The following is a 20,196-nucleotide window of genomic DNA, read 5'->3' on the forward strand; positions in this document are numbered from 1 at the left end:
AATTTATCTATTTGCTTATTTTTACTAGGTTTCATTTTTATTCTGCTGCCCATGCTCTCTTTCTCACGGGTGGGGGTTGATTTGTTTTCAATCCTATTCTTGTAAAATGTATCTATTTGTATGGAATGTTGTGTGATTTCAATAAAATCAATAAAAAAAATTTTAAAATTTAAAATTTAAAAAGTGGAAGTTCAGAGTGATATTTTTAGATGGCTGCAGAATTGGCTCAGACACAGGAAGCAGAGGGTGATGGTACGAGGAACCTCATCAGAACTGGCCGATGTTAAGAGTGGTGTTCCACAGGGGTCAGTGCTAGGGCTGCTGCTATTTTTAATATATATAAATGATTTAGATTGGAATATAAGTAACAAGCTGGTTAAGTTTGCAGATGATACCAAGATAGGTGGATTAGCAGATAATTTGGAATCTGTTATATCATTACAGAAGGACTTGGATAGCATACAGGCTTGGGCAGATTTGTGGCAGATGAAATTTAATGTCAGTAAATGTAAAGTATTACACATAGGAAGTAAAAATGTTAGGTTTGAATAAACAATGGGCGGTTGAAAAATTGAGAGTACACCTTATGAGAAGGATTTAGGAGTCATAGTGGACTCTAAGCTATCGACTTCCCAACAGTGTTCAGAACCAATTAAGAATGCTAACAGAATGTTAGGTTATATAGCACGATGTGTGGAGTTCATGTCCAAGGAGGTTCTGCTCAAGCTTTATAACACACTGGTGAGGCCTCATCTTGAGTATTGTGTGCAGTTTTGGTCTCCAGGCTACAAAAAGGACATAGAAGCACTAGAAAAGGTCCAGAGAAGAGCGACTAGGCTGATTCCAGGACTACAGGGGTTGAATTATGAGGAAAGATTAAAAGAGCTGAGCCTATGCAGTTTAAGCAAAAGAAGATTAAGAAGTGACATGATTGAAGTGTTTAAAATTCTGAAGGGAATTAGTACAGTGGATCGAGATTGTTAATTTAAAAAGAGTTAATCAAGAACACAGGGACACAGTTGGAAAATTGTTAAGGGTAAATTTCACACAAACATTAGGAAGTTTTTCTTTACACAAAGAACGATAGACACTTGGAATAAGCTACCAAGTAGTGTGGTAGACAGTAAGACGTTGGGGACTTCAAAACTCGACTTGATGTTTTTTTTGGAAGAAATAAGTGGATAGGACTGGCAAACTTTGTTGGGCTGAATGGCCTGTTCTCGTCTATAGTGTTAAAATATTCTAATGTTCTAAAGGGGGTAGTACCTAAATAGCTTCCCTTTAGCTGTTGGTGTCACTTTCCCTGGTGCATGTTATCCTTGTCATTAGTTAGTCAGTATTCAGGTACAATTAAGAGAGAATATGGCGGAATTAAAAGATATGGCAAAAATATAGATGTTAGAAAGAAGAAATAAAAACACAGCTAATCAAACAATTAAACATAATAATTGATGGGACTCGGCAGAAAAGTTGTGGATAAGGGATGGACCGTTTTCCTCCCAGCTCTGAGAAGAGTCTAGTTTTAAAGTCTGCTCAAGTCCAACTGTCTACCAGCGTCCTAATTGTTTGTGCACAATTTACCCTTCTTGTTCTTGTTGAACTTGTTTCAAAGTAACAATCTCGATCCACTGGACTAATTCCTTTTATAATTTTAAACACTTCAATAATGTCACCTCCTAATCTCCTTTTGCTTAACCTGAAAAGGCTCAGTTCTTTTAATCTTCCTTCATAACTCATCTGCAACAGTCCTGAAACGAGCCTAGTTGCTCTTCTCTGGACTTTCTCTAGCATTTCTGTCTTTTTTTGTAGTCTGGAGACCAAAACTGTACACAGTGATTGAGATAGGGTCTAACCAGTGTATTATAAAGCTTGACCATAACCTCCTTGGACTTATACTGTACACATCATGCTTTATAATGCAACATTCTGTTAGTCTTCCTAATGGCTTCTGAGCTCTGTCTGGAAGTTGATAGTGTTGAGTCCATTAAAACTCTTAAGTCCTTCTCATAAGGTGTACTTTCAATTTTCACACCTCCCATTGTGTATTCAAATCTAATATTTTTATCTTCTTACATTTAATAATTTACATTTACTAACATTAAATTTAATCTGCTACAAAGCTGCCTAAGCCTGCATGCTGTCCAAGTCCCTCTGTAATGATTTAAGATTATTTGCCAATCCACCTAGCTCGATATCATCTGCAAATTTAACCAGCTTGTTATTTATATTCCTACTAGCAAAATACCCGCGCTTCGCAGCGGAGAAGTAGTGTGTTAAAGAGGTTATGTAAACATATATATATACATAAACATATATACTTATATATACAGTACATATCTACATATACACATATCTACATATATACATATATATATACATATACACATCCACATATATATAGATATATCAACATATATATACACATACATATACACACATACATACATACACACATATATTATACACATACAGACACATATATATACATATTTACATATCTACATATATATACACATATATACATATCTACATACATACACATATATCTATATATATATATATATATCTATCTATATATATCTCTATCTATCTATATATATATATATATCTCTATCTATATATATATATACATATATATCTCTATCTGTCTATCTATATATATACATCCCCGTGCTTTGCAGCGGCGAAGTACTGCTTTTAAATTTTTATTAAGAAGAAAACCTTTTTAAATTGAGTGAAAATCTACCAATAACAATTTGTTAAGGATCTGTTTTTTTGTGAAGCTGACTTCACACAGCCTCTCCGCTGTTTTATAAACGAACGTCATATAAGGTCTTCCTTTTTCTTTGCTTTGCCAACGGAAGCAGCCTTTTTATTCAATCCTGTTTTTACGATTGTTCTGTTTGTATACCACGTTGTCAGTTCAGCACTCCGGTTGTAATATGACCAAGCTGTGCAAGCACACTCTTGAGAATGCAACGTATAGTTGTACAGGAGAAAAGCAATCTTGCCTGAAATCAATGGCAACCTTTTGTAGGTCTATGAACTTAATTTAAACTTTAGGTTTACACGGTGCTTTCTTTCCGAAGTACCTGCACTCATGAATATGTCTGTATGCGTCAGTCGCTCAAATCCCTGCGGTTTGCACCGGCGAAGTTCTGCTTTTAAATTTTTATTAAGAAGAAAAGAAAATCTTTTAAAATTGAGGGAAAATATAGCAATAACAGTTTGTTAAGGATCTGTTTTTTTTGTGAAGCTGCCTTCACTCAAGTGATCACTTCGAGCTTTAAGCCTGAGAAATGACCCCGTAAATGCACACGTTTAATTGCACATCTATCTATCTATCTATCTATCTATCTATCTATCTATCTATCTATCTATCTATATATATACATATATATCTCTATCTATCTATATATATACATCCCCATGCTTTGCAGCGGCGAAGTATTGCTTTTAAATTTTTATTAAGAAGAAAACCTTTTAAAATTGAGGGAAAATATACCAATAACAGTTTGTTAAGGATCTGTTTTTTTTGTGAAGCTGCCTTCACTCGAGTGATCACTTCGAGCTTTAAGCCTGAGAAATAACCCCGTAAATGCACACGTTTAGTTGCACATGTGTTAATATGTATGCTTACAAAGTATTAAAAGACACTCAACAATTACACAGTATTAAAAGACACTCAACAATTAATGTCATTTACCTTCGTTCCCGCGTTTGACTTGTGCTGTAAATCTCTTCCTTGTTTTCACTTCACGTGATTACGTAGGAGGCGTAATACGTGATGACGCGATACGTGACTCCGACTCCTCCATTAGAGTATATGGACAAAAAACAGGTTCCAGTTATGACCATTACGCGTAGAATTTCGAAATGAAACCTGCCTACCTTTTGTAAGTAAGCTGTAAGGAATGAGCCTGCCAAATTTCAGCCTTCTACCTACACGGGAAGTTGGAGAATTAGTGATGAGTGAGTCAGTCAGTCAGTCAGTCAGTGAGTCAGTGAGGGCTTTGCCTTTTATTAGTATAGATAAAAATCATTTATATGTGTTAAAAATAGTAGTTACCCCAACCTTGGCCCCTGAAGGACACCATTCTTAATATCACCCAGTTCTGATAAGGTCCCTTGCACCACAACAATCTGCTTCCTGTTTTTAGCCCGTTTTGGACTATCTACACAATACACCCTGAACTCCTGCTTCTCCAAGTTTGATGCCTTCCTCTTATGTAGTACCTTATGAAATGCTTTGAAAAAGTCAACATATTTAATATTATATATACCACTCTGATTGTATCTTTTTGCTGCTTCTTCACAAAATTTCAGCATGTTAGTAAAGTACGACCTTTCTTGTCTAAACCCATGCTGACTGTTCACTAGCACTCTTTGCCATGTGTTGCTCGGTCTTCTTAATAACTCCTTTAATTTCCCTGTGATGCATGTTTGTTAGTTAGCTAAGTTATATTAAATTAATAGAAATATTTTCTTAGTTATGTTAAAATGTTTGCCTATATATTACTGCATTGGCAATAGGAAGTCCTATTATAACCCCTACAAGCTAAATTGTAAATTGAATAGTCTAATTATTTCTTTTCATTCTGACTGCAGACTATTTCAGTTTATAATCTGCCTTGCTGTTCGAAAGACATGGAGGGCAAACAGTTTCAATCTTTATTGAATATATTGAACTTACTGAGCATACTAAAGTGAATCCTATGTAAGTCTTCCATAGAAAAGTAACAACTTTTAAGTATAGAAAGTAACTGAAGTTTAACAGGAGAAACTAAGATTGTAATGAATAAGAGAAGAAACTTTTTTCCCCTTTTGCCATTCATTCTGTGTGTCCAATAACTTTTTCCAGAATTTTTGTGATTTGTTCCTTTTGAAATTTTCAATAAACCTTTTCAAAACAAACTTTATTGGACATGCTGGATCCTACCTTGCCAATTGAGTACCTGCTCAACTTTGGGAACATTGCTCTTGTAAAGTCTCCACACTTAAAAACTTATCCCAGATTATTCTGTTTAGACTTTGATGTATCTGACGAAAATTTGCCCAGCTAAAGTTAAAACTTAACAGTTTAAGTCTTTGCATACACACTCTGCCAAAACACCAAGACTAGAGCCAAGTTCTGTGCTTTCATTTCTATGAAAGAGAGAAAATAATAACAGCATGATGAGACAAAGTACTTGTGAGAGGTTGAGAAACTATGCATCCGTTTTTAAACCATCTTAAATTTCTTTTGGTTTTATGCTAAAAGCAGATTTATTTTATGACCTTCCACCTTCATAGAAATATTGGAAATCTTAGGCAAATTTTATATGTGGTTTTAAGATGCATTTTTGGCAGTCAGATAACAGTTAACGACATTAAAAACCAAGTTTAAAGGACATACTCAAAGGTGTCCAAAAATCAATAGAGACAACATTTAGCACAAGTATAAATGCAAATACAGTACTTTTATTATCTAAATATAACTACTGAACATTAGCAGAAGCTGATTTGAATTATGCACAGGAAAAATTACATCACTGGTCTCTGGAGATGTATTTTAATGACAGGTGTAAATTCAATCTGTTTAAATTATATATGGATACAATTTCAAGTGTAAATTGGACCTTAGTGACAGATGATGAAAGTATATGTAGTATCAAAGATGCATACCAAATAAACTGAACACTCAAAACTTTGTAGAGAATTTTTTAAATAATAATTACATTTTGTAAGAAGGGGGAAGCTGTGGTTGCTAACATAACATAAGAAGACAAAGAAGAAACAATAAGAAGAGCTATAAGTTTAACAGGCATCTGCTGCAGACAAATACAAAACAAGCAGAATTAAAGATAACCATTAGCAAACTATACTGTAGAGTTACCATCATCAAAGAAGTCCTTTAATTAGAATTGGTCTAGAATTTCTACTTTGTCTAATTTTTCTATTACCTAAACCACCTTTGTTGCAAATAGTCGAAATATAACATAATATAACACAACATTTAGTGATGAGCAAATCCAAATTTGCTTTGTCCCCAGTTTGGCGAAATCTTGGAAATGTTCATGAACTTCTCCAAACTCCACAAAATGCAGTGAAGTCAATGGGGAAGGAGAAACTAAACTAGTTCTGGGAATATCAGGAACGTCCTTTTTGGTTCCCATGGGTCTGTGCACATGCTTCACAATCAAGAAGAAAGAAACACCATGTAAATAATAAAAAATCTTTTGTTTTTATTCTTTCACAGTGTGCTCTGTGTCTTCTGATGTGTGGGTAGGGGGAAGGAAAGGGCTCCATTAAAGTTTGCAAATTAGCCATGCGGTGCTGTCAGTGCACAAGGATCAGTATTATATATCTTGTGGCATTACTCGTAATGCTGTTAGGTTTTTCATAGTTTAAAACACAAGTGGAAAGGAATCTTTATGGCTTTGGGACTCTTTTTTATCTTTTTAAGTTCAATGACAATGAACATACAGCAATCAAAGAGACCTGGTGGTTGAAATGACATTGAATTCAAGAAGCAAGTGTTGTTAGAGATGGGAAAAAATGTTGCACAGCACAGTGAAGTGCTTTGGTGGACAGTTTCAGAGCATCTTTGCAACTGAAATGTTTTTTTTTTTCCTCATGTGTTCGCAACCCAGCAATGGTCACCTCAGTAATGTTCCTATAATAAGCATGCATGAAAGTCTGCACATAGCTGCTACAGTTCTATGATGTTACACTGGCCTCACAAAGCATCATGGGGTATTTGATAAAAAATTGTCACCTAAGGCGTTCACATGGCAAATTTCCAAGAAAATATTTGTCAAACAAGGTCTCGGGCAAACACAGCATATTCACTGTGAAAAAAGGCTTTGGCAAATTTCACCAATCAACATTAATCTCATTGTCAAATCCACTTATTTCATTTTAGAGTTAGTGGGGGGCCCACAACAACATTGAGTACAAGAAACCAATATTAACAGGCTGATAGTCCTTCAGATTTCTTATGTGCTGTATATGTGACTAAGTATGAATCACCAATTAACCTAACATGCTCCAGTTTGGGGATGTGAAAGTGATAATTGATTCACAAAATTTTCTTGACCAATGTTAAGTATGGCATGTCATTCAAAAGTAAATTAATCTAAAAGACTTGAATACAAACTTTTCTTTCTAGGACTTTCCATAACATTTTTTACACTAAAAGAAAAATTTATATGGTAAAATTAACTCAGCATTTCCTAAGGAGAAGAAACAATCCATTTTAAATAAGTATAAAGCCATATCCATATTCACTCCAATATCTTAAAGGACGGAACCCCTAGTTACGCAACACATCAGAAAATGCAAAAATTGTACATAAATCTACTTCAAAACTTTGCTTTATAGATTTAAATGAAAACTTTGCACATTGACACTGACAATGCGGAATCATGTACATTTTGTATGCTAAGGACATCCATTTCTTTACTTTTATCTGTTGGGACTGTTGGGACACAAAGTGTTAGCTAATGCATACTGCAGCTGAGGTACGGGCACTGAAGGCTAACAAAGGCTTGGCATGATGGAGGTCTGCTCATGGGAGCTGATTCAAGGCCTGCTCTAATTTGAGCACCTTTTTAGAAGGCGCCTAAGATGAAGCAGCCTGTCTGAGAGATCTTGCATAAAGTGTGAAGTGTGCCTTACCTATAGTGTATCCAATAGTTACTTATTACAAAGCCTTTGCTTGGTCTTAATAAGACCCTTTCTGCACAGTGTCACATTAAGGGCTAATTATTGGGAGCAGTAGACTGTCATTTTTGTTCATTCATACATTACACAAACACTGTGATGAAGTGGCAACTCATTCATGGTTGGTTCTTACTGCTGGTAAAGGCTTCAACCCCTATGCCCCTAAAGTGGATAAAAAAGAGTTTGATAATTAATGGATGAATGAATGGAGGGGCTGACTTCACAGATAATACTAAAACTGGGGGAATAAAAAACACTGCAGAGGCAGTAAAAAGAATTCAAGAAGGCTTGAAAGTTTCAGAACTTGTCAAACACTTGGAAAATGCAGTTTAAAATAGAAAGTGCTATATGTGGACAAAAGGTATGCTAATTATGAATACGATATGGAAGACACTGCCCTACCTCTGAAAAGAATTTAGATTAGATTTGATTAAATTAAATTGGATTAGAATTAGATTAGAATAGATTAAAGATTAGAAAAATTTAATTCAGATACATACTGCAGTAGAAACATAAAAAACAAGAACACAGATTTACAGAAAAGATAATACAGCCAAACAATCAACTGATAAATAAATAAAACTAGCCAACCCGCGGCGTAGCATAATTATTTATTGATGTGTGAGCACTTCCTGAAAGACACAGTTGTCCAAATGGGGTGGGTTTGAGGATACAACTGTGAGTGAATGAAAAGATGGAACTCTGGAGAGAGCAACATACAATTGTCCGTGACTGAAAACTGGCTCTGTCTTGCGTCTTGCCTGCCATGGTCGGCTGCCTTAATGAATTATATATATAGATTAATAAATGTATGTTGAGCAGATATTTCAAAATAAACTTAAAGAGTATGTCAGGAGGAAGCTTGGAATTGCCTGATAGCAGTGGGCAGAAATGACTGCCAGAGGTGCTTCTAGGCAAACCGTGGTGAAATGAACCTGTAGTTAAATGTGCTCCAAGAGAGTGCATCCTGGTGGGGATGGAGGGGATTTTCTATGATGGCATCTCATTTTGCCACCATCCTCTTTTTCACAACAGCTTCCAGTGTGTCCAGGGTCTGTCCTGTGATGGAGCAGGCTTTCCTGATGATTACGTTTAGTAGTTTATGTTGACACAACATTTTCATTATCTAAACAATGCACAGTAGCTCTTAAAAGGCAAATAAAATGTTAGGTTATATTGTAAAAACTATTAAATATAAATCAAGGTATAGTATTGTGTGCAGTTCTGGTCACCACAGTACAAGAAAGACATAGCAGCACTTGAAGCTGTGCAGAGGAGAGCAACCAGGAGCATCTCAGGACTTAAGGACATGTCCTACTGTGACAGACTCAGAGAATTTAATCTGTTTAGTCTCAAGCAGAAGAGACTGTGTGGTGACTTATTCCAGGTCTTCAAAATCCTCAAAGGCATTAATGAAGTAGATCCAGCAGAATTCTTTCAGTTTAATGGTGAATCACATACTCGAGGACACCGGTGGAAATTAAGGGTAAGTGTGTTTAAGACTGAAGCCAGGAAGCACTTCTTTATGCATGCAGTTGAAGCAGAACTTTTCACCACTTTTTAGAAGTATATGGATGGGATATTGTGACAGGTTAGTTATTAGCTGTATAAACCAGCCTGATGGACTGAATGGTCTTCTTTAATTTGTCTCATTTCTTATGTTCTGACTACACAAACACATTTAATGGCTTAATAATAACTACAGGATAATCTAAGAATGTCAAGGTTTCTAAAAAATACGCACATACTTGTATATAAATCTCACACAACCTTTAGGTGTCTAGTTTGCCTCCAGGTCTGGTGCCTACACTATGAAGTTTACAAGCTGTCCATCTGATTCATAAAGATTTGACTGGTGATACTGAATTGCCTTGCAATGAGCTGACATCATGCTCTAGGATTTGTCTTTTGCTGGAATGCTGAGATCCCCCAAACTTCAATTAGAATATCCAGGAATAGAAAATTTCTGTGAAGCTGGCTTTAACTCTGTTCTTTAAGTGTTAAATTCATTTAACTAAGTTATTGGTTACACTTATGTAAGAGAGGAAAAGTGCAGAATGGATCTGAATTCTGAGATGAATCCTAACAAGCTAAATTATCCATCTATTGAGACACCGTCTTTAAAAAATAATGGAAGAAAATAAAAGGATCTCTATTCAAAGATGGTCACTCAACAAGCCTTTATTCAAAGAAAATTCAGAATTAATGTTTTGAGAGAGCCTTTTTCCCATGGCTCAATATTTTTATGAATTGCTGCTGATAGAGGCCCTGCTATCACAATGGTCTCCATAGTAACACATAGTCTCTGCAATGGAGATTGATTTCTTTCCAACTAACTTTTCAGCAACACGCTGAAAAAAAATAAAGTATTGCTGGTAATATCCACAGAAGATGTTAGTCTGATTCTGAAGCATGAAAGCTGCTGTTGTTTAAGACCAACCTGTTATTTTCAGGAGAAATGTACCTTTTCTCCTTAATATATATTTTTTGCTACAATTACTGTACAATAAATAGCAAATACTATATGTGTATGTACAAAGAGCCAATGTTGAAATATGGATCTTTTGTAACATTCTTCTGGAAAAACATCCATTTAGGACAGGCAGAAGATGGGCTTAAAAATTGTATTTTTTCCTACTCTACTATCATTTAACCCTTTAAGGAACTTGTTATTTGAAATCTGTTAAAATATAAATATATTGTTATGAGATGTTCACCTTCAAAATTTTGTTGTCTTCAAAATAATTCTTCTAAGCAAACACAGGAGTGGGAATATGGATTCTTGCATGTTGGGTACATTCCTGTGCAGTTTCCTTTCCAGTATAATGTTCCTGATCATAGTGATTATTTAATTTCATGGTGCAATGTTATTTTGTTTTGCCTATGAGCCATGTTATTATTCCCGCTACTGGTACACTGTTCCCAGTTGCCAAGTAACATGGTTTTGGATGGTGCCTTGCCTTACAACATCAGCGCGTCACCTTAATTGCAGGTGTGATGATTCATTCATACCCATGATTTGGATTAAAAACTCAAACGTCGTGCAATCGTCTCACTCAAATTTCTGGTTTCTGAACTTTCTGTTTTCCTTCTGACTTTAATTTCTGATTAGCGATTAGACTTTAATGCAAGAGGATTCGTATTCTCGGTTCATTTCTTTTTTTTTTGTATGTTTCATACCCTGCTCCTCTTCCAGCCTTTGGGCAGAATATCTACATGTTAGTGTGTGTACTGTAATTCACTGACTCTGAATGAAACTATAAATAAATAAACAATAAACAGATTCTTAATTTATAAAGTTCAATGTCACAAACCAGAGATGTGTGCACAAGACAATTTCTCTCTCCGTTATGGGACATTTTTGTAAAGTTTGGGACTTTCTTTAAGCCTGTACTCTAGTTTGGGCCTGAGCAGGCCAAAGCCTGTAAATAGCAGTTGGGGAGTGGCTGACCTGGGGTAAGCCTCTGCTGGGTTGGCTAGTGTAGATACTGGCCTGGGTTGTGGTTCTTTTTGGAAGCCTCACACCCTTTTTCTCACCAGGTTAGTGAATCAGTGAAACAAAAAGTATTCATTCCTGGCCAGTTATTCCAGTCCTTTTTTTTTTCTTTTTTAACCATTCTTTTCTGCATTGAGATTTTTTTTTAATGTTTTACCTGAAAGATTTTGGTTTATCTAAGTAATCATCTGTGCCTTATTTATGTATGCAGGTAGACTTTATTATCCCAGAGGGAAATTTGTTTGCAGCAGGATAGCATAAAAAATAAGACATTGTTACACAGATACAAGAAAAGAAGCCAAAAGACAACAGGTGTCAAACAATGTTATCATAAGTATACACATTCCAGATTAGCACAAAGATGAATATAACAATAAACAAAGAAGTAAGTCAGCATTTAGCATTTAACAGCATACCCACAAGTAACAGAATTCAAAAGCCTTGAAGTTCTGGGAAAGAATGAGTTCTTAAATCTGGAAACCTAAAACGGCAGCCTGATGGCAACAGCTCGAATTTAGAGAAGAGAGGATGGCTGCTCTCTGGCAGAACTGAGTCGACCTTTTTACTAACTTGTTTGTAATACAGTTCAGTGACAGAGGTCTGCTGCCAACCAATAATTGTACTGCTGGTTTTTATAATGTTGTTAGTATGACTTATTATTCTTAATGCTGAGGTTGCCATGTTAACAAATAAAAGCAAATGTAACAACATATTCAATTAAGGACTTATAAAAAGTGTCATTATTTTTTATCCACTTTAAAAGTATTTCGTTTCCTAAGAAAGAAAAGCTGTGTCCGCCCCTTCTTCCAAATTTGACTTGTGTTATGATTAAGGTTTAGCCTGTTAGCCTGATATTTGTAGTGCTCTACCATCGTCACTGTCTCACCTTTACTTATCCTTTTTTTAAAAAAATTTAGCTGTAAAAAGAAGCAGTCACACACGTTTGTCTTCCCACACTGGCATTCTCCTTGGCCTTCACCCTTAAAGCCTTTCTTGGTCTAATATGTGGCATATGGTACTGACTGAAACCAACACTCATGATCACTCCAGGTCAGCTTTAAGCTCATTGGATGTATTACGTGGTGTTTTTTCAGCAGTTTGCAACAACCTGCAAAGAATAACTTTGATCAATTTTCCTGTTTCCCTTATCATCCTATGAGGTTTGTGACAGTTTTAATGAGCAGCAAACTTCTTAATAACATAGAAAACAATGGAAAGAAGAATGGCAAGGTTGCTGGTGATGGCCTTTTGCATTTTTATAATTGGTGATGATATGTTTCTGATAGTCTGAGATAGCTGTCTTGTCTTTTGTATTGTTAAAGTAAGTGGTATTCAAAGGGACCTTTCTAAGCACTAAAGCCATTTGTTGGGTGTCAGCCAGCATTTGATCCCTCTTATGTTTACTTTTCCTTCTCTGCTTATTTTTTAGTTATATTTTTACAGTATATGTTTTTTTATTATGTACATTTCATTATTGTTATTTTGTTTATTTAAAAGGGCCAACCTGAAATCACTGCTAAAGAAGCACCCTCAGCCTGTATATTTCAGGCTGAAGCGTAGGTCCCTCAAACGTTCATTGATTGTTGCGGTGTGCTTTTTTCTGTGAGTTCTTTTGATTTTCCTGTTTTATTTTACTATTTTGCATTTAATTCTTTGAGTTGGATTGCTTATTTATGCATATCCTTTTGCCATATTTTCCCCAGTTTTGTTCTCCTTTTATATAAACTGCTCAAAAAAATTAAAGGAACACTTTGAAAACACATCAGATCTCAATGGAAAAAAAAATCCTGCTGGATATCTATACTGATATGGCCTGGGTAATGTGTTAGGAACGTAAGGACGCCACATCGTTTGATAGAAATGAAAATTATCAACCTACAGAGGGCTGAATTCAAACACACCCCAAAAATCAAAGTGAAAAAATGATGCAACAGGCTAGTCCATTTTGCCAAAATATCATTGCAGCAACTCCAGATCGTACTCAGTAGTTTGAATTGCCCCCACGTGCTTGTATGCATGCCTGAAAATGTCAGGGGGGCATGCTCCTAATGAGACAACAGATGGTGTCCTGGGGGATCTCCTCCTAGATCTGGACCAGGGCATCACTGAGCTCCTGGACAGTCTGAGGTGCAACCTGGTGGCGTCGGATGGACCGAAACATAATGAACCTGAGGTGTTCTATTGGATTTAGGTCAGGCAAGCGTGGGGGGCAGTCAATGGTATCAATTCCTTCATCCTCCAGGAACTGCCTGCATCCTTTCACCACCTGAGGCCAGGCATTGTCGTGCCCCATGAGGAACCCAGGACCCACTGCACCAGCATAGGGTCAGACAATGGGTCCTAGGATTTCATCCCAATACCTAATAGCAGTCAAGGTGCCGTTGTCTAGCCTGTAGAGGTCTGTGTTTCCCTCCAGACCATCACTGACCCACCACCAAACCGGTCATGCTGAACGAAGTTACAGGCAGCATAACATTCTCCACGGCTTCTCCAGACCCTTTCACGTCTGTCACATGTGCTCAGGGTGAACCTGCTCTTATCTGTGAAAAGCACAGGGCGCCAGTGGTGGACCTACTAATGGTAGGTATTCTATGGCAAATGCCAATCGAGTTACACAGTGCCGGGCAGTGAGCACAGGGCCCACTAGAGGACGTCGGAAGTCAGACTCATGAAGTCTGTTTCTGATTGTTTGGTCAGAGACATTCACACCAGTGGCCTGCTGGAGGTCATTTTGTAGGGCTCTGGCAGTGCTTATCCTGTTCCTCCTTGCCCAAAGGAGCAGATACTGGTGCTGCTGATGGGTTAAGGACCTTCTATGGCCCTGTCCAGCTCTCCTAGAGTAACTGCCGGTCTCCTGGAATCTCTTCCATGACTTTGGTATATCTTGGTCAGAAGGTATCCATTAAGAAAGGACATTTTCGACATATCAATATTTCGGGCTAAACAATCCATTTGCATTTGATGCAAGAAACACCTATCGTAATTGTCACGTCTGCTCATCTGTCTTCATGAAAGAACTGATTTTGTTTGTGACATGCTTATTGTTCAAAGAAAACTGTCAAGACAGTTTAATTTTCATTGAGATATCTCAAACCAATTGCACTTCACTTCAAAAAACATTGGCAAACTTGAGAACTCATCTATCTTAAAACAGAGAAACATTTTGTACAACTGCACCTATTAAATACTTTACTGTTTCAGTTTTACCTTGACAGCAGTTACCTCAACTTGTATATTTTCCACTTTTTCACCTCCGATAACCACTACTGGTGGTAAAAAGATTCCCAATACAATCCCAATACAACAGCAGACTGTATGCATGCGGTAGAAACTGACTTTATCTGTATGTGTGGGCAATTTGCATCTGCAGCTACAGCTAGGCACAACACGGAAACCTCAACATCAGCAAATTGTTTCTGCTTTATAAAGTCTTCCCAGCTGCTTGAGTGCAAATGGAAGGGAACCACTGCATCTGCATCTCACTTCTCTTGATGCTTTAAGTCATAACAGGTCAGTTAAATGATTTTCCTAACCATAGAAGTAAAAGGAAAGCAACAGGTTATCTAGATATGAATGAAGTACTCTGTGGGATGTAAGCTGCCAGGCGCAGACTGAACTGCGTGTCTGCCTGGGGGGTTGCAAACCGGGATCCCAAGTTGTTTTGTTGTGTAGTGGGTGCGGCAACGCACTATACCAGTGCGTGCTCCCCAACTTGACTTGACTTGACTTGTTTTTTAAGATTTGTTCCCCTCAATTTCTTCATCATTTCTCTGAATTGCTTCATTTCTTTCCTTAAATGGCACCCAAACAGAAATGAAATGTGACGTGACTGAGCCAACAGAAGACCAACTAAGTCAGGGCCTCAGAATCCAACCAATTTCATTCCAGCCAGTTGTTTAATTAGGCTCTGATTCTTTTCTTTAATTAAATCTGTTCAACAATTCCATGGCTTGTTGCTGCTCTCATTGTGCAGTAGCAGACATTTCTGAAATTGCTGATTTTCTCTTTTCTAAGAGCTCTGTTCAAATGGCTTGTGAACCTGAGCACATCAACATTCCTGAGACCTTCATCTTTCTTTATTTTCAGATATTGTATGAAGGACACAGTTTGCTGGTCATGTTTTGGCTCATTTTGTATCATTATTGTTTGGCAGCTAATTAAGGAAAAAGAAACAATTAAGGGGTCTGAGTCTTCAAGAGCAAATCAATTACAATTAATTCAAAAGAAGTTAATTAACAGCAAAAACTGGTCACCAATTAAGAAAAGGGTTAGAATGAAAACCTGCAGCCACTGCGGCCCTCCAGGACCAGAGTTTGAGAACCCTGGAGTAAGCAAACATTTTCTCTGTATTTACTTTACACTAAACCAACCTCATAGCTCCATTATCTATAGATTTTGATGTTTTGCTATTTCACCAATACTATAATTTAAAATATCTTTAGAAATAAGGTTTGCCTTTCATTTCTGTTATTCTCTAACATTTATCATAACTGAATAGCTCCCATTTTATGAAACTTACTATTACCAGACATGCTCAAGCAAAGGAATTAATTATGTTTTTTTTTTTTTTTGTCAATTGGTAATTGTAAACTGTCACTGTGTGTGAATATGAGATGTGTGTTTGAGTAAGAGTTGTCCCTGTGATGGACTAGAGGCCTGTCCTAGCTGGATTTTAGACTTTTGCCCAATTTTTGGTGAGATAGCCTTTAGTCCCCACAGCCCTGAAATGGATTGAGAAAGTTGTAGAACCTGCCTAAACTCAGCCCACTGGGGGCTGCAGTGCCCTCAAACACATCTTAACTTTAGTCTTTGCGTACATTTTCTAATGTGTTGTTATTATTTGCTCTGTATCAAACAAATGAATTTATATTGACCGATGATGTTTCATGATCTCCACAAGATTGGTACATTGGCTGAGCAATAAGAGCAGAGCAGCCTGTACAATAAATGAGCTAGTCGGTGTGCCGTAGTGTTACTATGCTTCTTTCTGATAGCTCAGTGTCTATTATTGTGTTTCTTTTCAAATACTAGATGCTTCTGTGTTTATCTGTTTTATAATAAATTACTTATTTTACATTCTAATTATGGCTTAGACAAGCAGAGATGGCAAAGTAATGTCATTCGTTTCTTTTATTAATCAAGATTGTGGCAAATAATTTCTATAAAGAGCATAACTTTATATTAATTGTTAGCTATAACAGAATTTTTTTGCGACAGCCCATTAATTTACGTGCTTTCCATGAACAAAAAAAGTGGAACACAGTTATCAGTTAGCAAAAGTATATAATTTAAGGCACTTGTCATAAAGATACAGTAGGTGCTGAATTCACTTGTGCCAAATTTCTCTACAAATGTAGTTTCATAAGCAGTGATTATCCCTTCAACAGAAAGCACCTCTCTCATAACAGTATTTTGAAAGCTGTAGCAGACAATAACCATTTGCAAGTTGTCAGTGTTCAGGAAATACTGCAAATCTGCTACGTAAAGAAAAAACATTTAAAAAGATGTACTTTTATAAGCACTGATTATCTCTTCAACGGAAAACACCTCTCTCATAACAGTATTGTGAAAACTATAGCAGGCAATAACTGTCTATAAGCAGATGTTGGTGTTCAGGATATATTGTAAACCTGCTAAGTAAAGAAAAAAAAAATAATTGTCTGTACTTAATACCATCTATACTTTACAACACTATCAGCTAATTTTTGCAGCAATCTTTCATGCCCCAGTTAGAGGTTTCCATTTATCTTTCCCTGAAGTAGAAAAGTATATTAAAGGAGTAATAGGTCTCAGAGGTGATTTATCAATGGCTACCTCTGGTGGTCTACAACAATTTAAACTTCTGCCTTTCAGCACTGGCACTAAATCTATTGGAATAAATCACTTCATAAGACCATTATAGGACATATTAGTACTAGACCTTTGAAAATCTTTAGAGAGCAATGGAAGGGTTTCACTAATAAAACTGAACACTAACTAGTGATCTACTATTGACGGGATGTCATTTTCATTTCCTTTATTGTGATAATGGAGCTAAGTGGCATTAGGTAACATTCTCAAATACATTTAATCCAATTCAGGAAGGAACTATAGCCTATCCCTGCAGCTTCAGCAGCTTGTCCTGGATTCACACCAAAACTTGGGAAAAAAAATTAAGCTAACATGCAAAGCTATAGGATGTTGGAGAAAAACCTGGGCAGATACACAGAGAACATGCAAACTCCACATAGACAGTGCAACATGACATCCTGTTACGGTACATGCATAGCTCAAGATTGTAAAGCAATATAGAGAGTGGTGAAGGTGGTGTGTTCTGTTCAGGACATGTACAACACTTGCTGCCTTAGAAAGGCAAACAATATAATTAAAGACATAAGCCATCCTGGTCAGCCACTTTTCTTACTCCTACCTTCTGGCCTGGGGTACAGGACATTAACACTTGTAGATTTAGGGACAGTTTCTAACTACAGGTTGTAAGGTTGTTGAACAGTCAATCATAAGAACAAATACACACACACACACACACAGGGGATGGAGATGTGTGATAATGTTCTTTTATTTCCTCCCTCTGCAGACCAGAAGATTTACAACTCTTCTCCACCAACGTTACTTCAGGTGTCCGATCAGCAGGACCCCTTTCTCCTGCCCGGTTGCCATATGACCAGAAGAACCGCCATCTTGGACAGTCAATATAGAACTCATGTCTGAAGAAGACTTTTTTGTGTACTTTCATGTGTTTATTTTCAATTTTATTTAATGCCGTTCCATTATATGGGGTTCACCTAAGGGTGCCCAGCACTCTGATTGTCTCTGTCTTGTTCTTACAATCTTTACTTACTATAAGTCTGTTTCTTTTGACACTCTTAATTATTGAAATTTCTTGGTTCTGTCAGGCTTCCTTCCACTAGCTCCCCCTTTATATTCTGGGACTGGATGGTGCTGTGCTCTTAGTGCTTCCTGTTGTATATCTTTCCCACTGGACCACCTCTCTTTGTCTGTTGTTATGCAAAATTTATTACACAGCAGTCATATGTGCCATGAACAAAGGATAAATGTTAATCCTGAAAGGCAAATATTGAATGGACAAGGAACTGAAGGTGCTGATAGGGGAAAACAAAAGAATGACAGTTAAACAGGCTGCAGGTCTAAACCAGCAGCTCAAAAGTGCCAGTCCTCTAGCCGAAAAAACAGAGAACAGATAGTATTGTCTACTGCTCTTTTCCCAAACTGTTAGCTCAAAAACAAGTTTGTTTTTTTAAGTAATTTTATACTTGCACAAAGCTACAATGATTGTGACATTACCATCAAGCACCTGACAGGCAATGGTGTCCCTCATAACAAGAAAGTGTTGAGATGGATCTCAGAATGGTACAGAGATGATGTCACCAGCAAAAAAATGGAAATAATAACAGCATGAATTATTTGCTGTAGGAAATACATTAGCAACAAAAATAATAACCTGACAGAGAGCCACACACCTTACAATGAAGGTGCTTGGCTCAAGCATTGTGTTTCCTTCCTCGGGAAACATCCCATCTCAGTTTTTGTTTAAAATTTTTGCCTAGAACTTAATATTTATTGACCTTAAGTAGTTTTGTTTTTCTTAGTAAACTTGATTCATTTTAGTGGACTTTCTGCGTTTTTTGGATTTGGCACATATCTGACAGTTTTTGATTTGAAATGTGCCCTTGATAGTTTTGTAAAACAGCTTGTGCTGATGCACCCTATTGAAGGTCTTATGTAAAATATGAATTGATTGATATTTAATTTTTGCTAAACTAGGTCTTTACAGTCAGTGTTTAAATTACAGGAGCCAAAAGAAGGATGAGGACTATTCACTTCACCAAGCAGTTAGAACATTCTGCCTTCAGGGCTCCTTTCTGCAGTTATGGCCATAAGAGCTGGGAAGTCAGACTGGCTATGTTATTAATGGAGTTTTTAAATTAGGTTATTCACCAAATGTTCACACAATTGCTTCCATTAGAGACACTCTCTGGCTTGAAATACTCCTAATGACACTAAATCCTAATAGTACATTTTATTACCGACAAAATCAATACAATGCACAATTTAAAATTACTGTTTGCAGTTTCGCTTGAAATATTTGAATGTGGCAATTCCTTCTGAAGTACAACACTGTAGACTGGTTCTTGACGAGTATATTGTGGCCTCTAGGGCTCTTTTGCATACCCAGTCTTGCTCCGTGTTTGATAGTACTCTGCACCAAATGGTGGACTGTGACTTACCAAACTATTGCCATCTACTGTATACATATAAAAGGCAAAGCCCTCACTGACTCATCACTCATTATCCCACTTTCCATATAGGTGGGAAGCTGAAATTTCTGTGCTCATTCCTTGCAGTGTACTTACAAAAGTTAGGTATGTTTCATGTCCTATTGCAACACCCAAGGGGGGGAAATGGGTGTACCCCCTAAACCGTATATATAGATAGGGGAAATCTCTCCTCACTATTTCTGCGACTTCTAATATACGTAGGAAGCCTAAATTTGCCATGCTCATCCTTTACACTGTACTTACAAATGTTAAGTATGTTTCATTTTGCGCCATGCCCCATAACAAACTTTCAAAAATAACGTCTTCTTTTTGGAAGTTCTCACCTTTATGCTGTAAGGAACTTTTGGAGCTGACCTTTTCTTTTAGCGACTTCACTCCTTTTTTCCATTAACAGGCGATTTATTTCATGGCAGAGATGCACAAGGGCCGTCCCCGGTCCCCTTTCCTTTTTCTGCATGGCCGCTGTCCGCGCACCTACCACGTGGTTGGCTCCCTTCCTATATACATTAACGACAACCCATGCTCATGTGCCTCCTCACTCGCTTCTTTACTTTCCTTAGCTGTTTGTTGTGCTCACTGCTCCCTTCTTCTTTATTCCACCGCTTCAAGCCTGTTATTGTTCGCCTTGCTTCATGTCTTCCTGCTGGTGACTCCTGCCTTTTCGTTTACTCCACCACTTTACCACGAAACTTACAACCA

The sequence above is a fragment of the Erpetoichthys calabaricus genome, chromosome 11 (assembly GCF_900747795.2).
Source record: "Erpetoichthys calabaricus chromosome 11, fErpCal1.3, whole genome shotgun sequence".
Taxonomy (NCBI): domain Eukaryota; kingdom Metazoa; phylum Chordata; class Cladistia; order Polypteriformes; family Polypteridae; genus Erpetoichthys; species Erpetoichthys calabaricus.